Consider the following 6446-nt stretch of genomic DNA (forward strand, 5'->3'; position numbering starts at 1 on the left):
TTGTTTTGCACATGACTATGTAAGATTAACCTAGTGCAGTGTTGAATAATGAAATTTGATGTTCACGTTCTGTCAACAAGGGTATCCCTGTTTCAAACACACAAGATGCCTCCAGACCGGTGCACAAGCCAATAAACTATGCATGACAGCCATAAAAACACTTGAGGAGAAAGTCTGGGAAGGCACATCAACTCGATTGATTTGATTCTAAAACTGCTAAAAATTGAGGGAGGGGGGTCACAGGGATCAATCATAAGCCCCCCTTTCACTAGTGCCTGGATAAACCCTGTGCTGGGTAAAGCACCTGATCTCAGGAGCAAAAATGACAAAATGTACTTGCCACAATCCTTCTCTCTCCTCTTCTACCTCTTTCTGACACATCTCTGTCCCCAAGGCAACGCCTCTGCCTCTTCCACACTGCAGCTAGAACTATTGCAGCATTTATCTCCTCCTACTGTATAACCCTCCTCTGATCAGAAGCCCAAGGACAGGGCTTTCTGTGGAGACCGGAGAGCAGATTTTGTTCTTAGGGTTTTTCTGCTATTCATGGCCCAACGTGACTGCCTACAGTTTGAGGCAATAGGTTCTCTCTCCCCAACTCCCCCGCGTCTCGGCTGAGTTTTCTTTACAAGGCAGTTGAGTTGTTATTGATCTTGGCAGAGTTAATCTGAAGGAAGTCCAAGTACAGCCTCCTGTGACAAGCAGGAGGTTCAGCAGCACTGAAAAATAGATGTTAAGTCTCTCTCTCTGACATTTCCTGCCACACGCATTGGTTCCCTCATCTCCGTCTTGTCCTAGTGGAGTAACTACTCACCTGAAGGGGAAATGAGGACAATCAATGCAATAGAGAGTACTGATAAACACAAAACCAGTTTTGTACTGTGTGTGTGCACGAGTGTGTGTGTGTGTGTGGTGTGTGTGTGTGTGTGTGTGTGTGTGTGTGTGTGGAGAGTGCATGTGTGTTTTAGTATGCCATTGTCAGTTTCAGCTATTGTATGTGACTTCTTTTGTACACCAACATGTACGACAGGTGTGTGTGTGTGTGTGTGTGTGTGTGTGTGTGTGTGTGTGTGTGTGTGTGTGTGTGTGTGTGTGTGTGTGTGTGTGTGTGTGTGTGTGTGTGTGTGTGTGTGTGCTTCTGCACGCACGCATGCACGTGTGTTGTGCACGGACACATGCATGTGTTGTGCATGTAGGCAGTGGTAGTCTGGTAAGGTAACACGTCCATTCTCCAGCGCACATAAAGATGTCCTTCCTTGGGCTTAATTTAAATTTCAGACCAGCTCAGCTTGCCCCGCCTGCTACCCCAGACACGTTACACTGGTGTGAGCATTACAACTGCTGGGTAATGGGACACATTAGTGGGGGATAGGGTGGCAGATCCAATCCCGCAGAGCGCATGCAGCCTCACTCGGCATTAGGTTGCAGGTGACAATCATGTTTCCAGGCTCCTCTGTAGAGCACTTGGGGTTTCTTAGCCTGTACATCTGTGGGTTTCCTCTTCCGGCCCAAAGGTAAAGTGACACAGAGGAAGACTATACACGCTCTAAAAAAGACTGAATGTTCGGTCTCTGGGTCACTCAGAGAGTGACCATATGGACTCACGAGGTTCATTTGGTTACATTACAAATGCGTAATTAACACTGAGATTGTACTGTGTGGCATATTTATATAGTGAGTTATGAAGGTCTGAGTTAACATCCTCTGTTGGTTTGCCTCATGATTTATTGTGAACTGAACTGGATACATGCTTGATGATTGGACTGGGTTGAGGCACTTCATAATGGATGCTACGGCTCCCCCTGTCTTTTCAAGTTTGTAAGTGTGCAAGAAAGAAAAATATTGATTCAGGGATGTGTCACTACTTTAAAGGCTCTGTTCTAGTGGCGATGAGCCATTATTTAACCTTATTAAAGTTGACTGAGCACCAGTGCGTTTACTTTTAGACAGGTAAGAGCAGCATCATACACCAGACTCACACATTCCGAGCTTCCGAGTACAACTCTTGACCTTTTGAGTACAGTATAATTGGTTGTTAAATATCTTGCTCAAGACACATTGACCTTAGAAGGGAAAAGCACTTCTCATCCACCTCAACTGGTTTCAGAATCCAAAAGCTACTTCCCTCAGTAGGCCCATAGTTCCAAACACACAATATGTAGGCCTCCTGAGTCCTGACTGTAGAGCACTGCCCTCACAATTCAATTTGACTACGATTCACCAGGTAATGATTCGATTCCATGATGCATTGGAATGCATTACACTTCTTCTATATTACTGTACAACATGGCACATTTTCAGCAGTCAATACAAGCAGTCTGATATACTGAACAACATATTTTATTTAGAATGATATTCTATATAATATTATATACAGTATTATATTATAAATGTATATTATATATAATTATATTTAGGCTTCGGTTATCGATTATGCCACATAGATGCTTTACATTTCTGCAGGGATGAAACACCATGTGTATTGCTGAAATAATTTTTGACACCACTAACTGACAATCAGTTAGAAATTCAGGAATCAAACTTCCCGATAGATAGGACATGTAGGCGCAGGGCCAGGCATACGGACAAATACGGACCCTCTTATAGACGGCCACCTCTTTCAGAGAGGTTGGAGCGTGTTAAATGGGGAAAAAAGCGATTAAGAATAGGATGTCGAAAACCCACCGCAGATTTAGGGCCCTTGCTTGTCCCGCACTTGGACCGTCCATTAGAATATCCATACAGAAGGTGGGCACTGGCAGTCACATTATATTACCGGTATTTGACCAAAGAGACAGACCATTAGGCTATGGAAGAGGTTTTATTTCCTCTCTTTAAACACCAATCAATATATGAAATGTATTAATTCTGTTGTTTTGGCTTCCTGCTTCCTATTTCAGAGAGCTACAATCCTTTTCCTGCTCTGAACATCATCTCTGTAATTTCTAGGATTCTCTTACTCCCCCAGAGTCAGAGATCTGAGCTCCTCCACGCTGTATCTGCACAATGCTATACACCTCCTCCCACATAACATTCCACAAATGTTTAGTAATGTCCTTGTCCAGTCAGATTTCACAAGAAGGGAGGTTCTTCTCAGCATAATAGACAGAATTACCGTCAAAGATGTTATATGCCTCAGGAAATTGTCACTGGGGACCACCGAGATTCTCAGGGTTGTTTTGAACTTTTGAGTGCACAGACTGGGAGGTGCTGCAAGAGACAGGACATTTTCTTTCTTTTTTTCTTAGCTAACCATTATTTAACCAGGAGGACTCTCTATTTTTCAAAAGCACACAATTAACAAAGTTGTGGACATAAAACCAACATAATAATTTAAAAGATATTATAAGTATTATATATATAAGTATATAAGTATTATAGTATAACATGCGTCATTCATTACATTAGGGATATAAGTCGTTATTTAAAATTACTTCCAGTGAGACCTCCTTCCAAAGAGAATTTGCAACAGATTCTAAGCAGAAGAACACCCAGTTGGAATTGCTCCAATTTAATAATGACAATTCCCATGTTAATTATCTAAATTGTAAGATATAATCATTTTATAATGCCTTAATCACCCTTATAATGCATCGTATTCACTGTTAAAATGCATAATAAGTCACTATAAGAGGTCCTTTGCTTTTAACCAAGGGCACTGGCACCACACCCACAAACACCTGCACTGAATGACACACCCACACATAACACATTAAAACTCCACCCGGTTACACCAATTTAGAACATGCTTTAAGCCAGGACAGATAGTAGGATTATGTCCTGGGAGCAAGGATAATAACTTTCCATACTTTTTGTTTGTTTGTTTTTGAAGGATGTAGCTTCATAGGTAAAGATAATAAGAATACGCCAATTGTTAAGTCTATGGCTGGACAAGGCAGACCATCCACCCGAGCATACAAAGAGCTATGGTAAGTAAAGTTGGTAAATGTGGTCTCAATGCTCCATGGGAGAGAGTAGCTAGCCTATTCAGCACATGTAGGCCTTGTGAAGATGCATGCATGTACAGTTTATATTTATAACATCACCAGAGTCCAGCACAGACATAAAGGTGGCAGCAACAAGTCACCATTTGACCTTGGAGGAAAAGAAAGAAAAACATCCAATTTCAACTTTAAAAATGTCATAAGTTGCTGAATTTGAGGCACACAGTATCTCTATAGTCATTAAACGAGATTTTTCATATTCCATCCTGATTGACTAAGATTGTGTTCCAAAGTTTGCAGGAGTGCTCCGTTTTGAACGAAATGCCTCAAATCATGAACACAGCGTGCATGTTCTTTGAAATTTTGAAATTAATCCCACAAATTTTGCCCAGACCCAAACATCACGCAAATCGGTACATATTATCTCTGTAGTCAAATAATCAAGACCTGTCTGATTTTTCATATTCCATCCTGATTGTCAAATTCTGAACATTGCTGGCCAACAATAACCTACCTACCCTGGTGGAGCCCTGTGTTCCGAGGAGCACTTTTTCTAGTTCTCTATTGAGATACAGACTGTATTCGAGTAATGATGAGATAGGTCATAAGGGGGCTGGTGAAGCTTCACTCAAGCAAGGCTGCAAGCCCAGATAAGGTGTGCCCGAGAATGCTCAATGCCGGTCCTGCCCAACTGGGGAATCCCCTACAACAGCACAGGTTTTTAAAGCGGGGGCTGCGGACCTAGCCTCGCGTAGCCAGCCTTCATCTGCCTTTGCAATGCATATTGCGTGTGTGTGTGTGTGTGTGTGTGTGTGTGTGTGTGTGTGTGTGTGTGTGTGTGTGTGTGTGTGTGTGTGTGTGTGTGTGTGTGTGTGTGTGTGTGTGTGTGTGTGTGTGTGTGTGTGTGTGTGTGTGTGTGTGTGTGTGCAAATATTTATGACTGCATCTATGCTTTGGAAAATTGCATGCAATAGTCATGGCAACGCATGACCGTGGTTGATTCACAGTGTTCTGATTGTCTGATTGTTCATGTATATGCAGGAATTATGCTGCTACTGCTGTTTATCATTTCAAAGTGTTACGTTTTCCCCACGGCCCAGAGGCCCACTGCACTAGACCAAGACTTTGACAAAAATGGTGTTCAATTCATGATTACTACCTCTAACTACCTCTATAGGGGTTTGTATCATGTGTGGACAGAAAAAGGAGTACAGAGGTCTGGTCGAAGGTTGATGCAAGAACCACCTCCAACTGAGCATTTCCATGACCGAATGTGGTGAACTTCTCTTAGTCCAGGCCTCCCCTGCTGCCGGCCTCAATTGAAGGGGTGCCGAGGTTGTTCAGAATGACTAGTGTCTGGGTTTATATCTGGACTGGACTGGACACTGAACACTGATGCTCATACAACTACAGGAAGGGACAGAGATGGCTCCATTTCCCCCAGAGGCTCATGATCTTTCGATGTCTGCAGCAAAATGCTGCTAATGTTCTACCAATCTGTGGTGGCCTGCAGGCCTTCAGGGACAGTTTACTGTCTGATGCCTGACAACGGACAGGCCCTGCTACATTAGTAATAAGTACTTTTATCTCTCCTTGCATGTCTACACAACTCATCTTAAAGACAACAAATGCCAACAACATATGTTTAATCTCATCCTCATGACGAGCCATTGTTCTGAGTGAGCTGTACGTGCTGAACACAGTGCAGCCAAACAGTGTTTCAAAGCGGGTCAGCGACAGGGCCACAGAGTGGGGCCTCAGCAGTGCATAATGACCTCCTTTCATGTCCTTGTTTGATTGGAGATTAGACCAGTGTGGATTTCAGGGATCAGATTTGGTGCCTTCACTTCACAGCCTACCAAGCATAGCCAGATGTGAACAAATGTACAATGACTGACCAGGAGCTGACTGGTGTCAGAGCATAGAGAGGAACTGATCTGCTACAATAGTCAGGCAGGTTGCAAGATTTGCTCCCTGATGCTGTTCACTTTAAATGAATAGTATTGTTTATGGGGAATTTGACAATGTTTCCAATTTAAAGTCAGACAAACTAATGGATGCCAAATTATATTGTTATGATTTTGTATGTACTTGATTTTTTTAAAATAAAATACTAGCTAGTCGGAAGGAAATATTTTGTTACCTTTCAGAAACTCGATCACATAAGTCTGATAAGAGACCAGTGACTATAGTGACGCTCTAGTGACTAGGACATTTGGGGAATAAGGGGAATAGGCTCAGTTCTCTAATTTCCTTAAAGACACAGACACCAGAGACTATTGGCGCTGGTTTGCTCGCTATTGTATCATGTTTATAGAATTTGTGGTATCAAAGTAATCCAGTTGATTGAAGTCATGTGTCCAGTGAGCAAACTAAAATCCTCCTTTGAGCCTTTGACATAATTCCATGTATCCATTTAACTTTGAGGTTGAGGAGCTGGGTGGACATTTATTTAGTAAATACAGAAGTTCATACATATATTGTGACAGAGAAAGAAGATTT

The sequence above is a fragment of the Electrona antarctica genome (genome assembly GCF_951216825.1).
Source record: "Electrona antarctica genome assembly, chromosome: 22".
In the NCBI taxonomy this organism is placed as follows: Eukaryota; Metazoa; Chordata; class Actinopteri; order Myctophiformes; family Myctophidae; genus Electrona; species Electrona antarctica.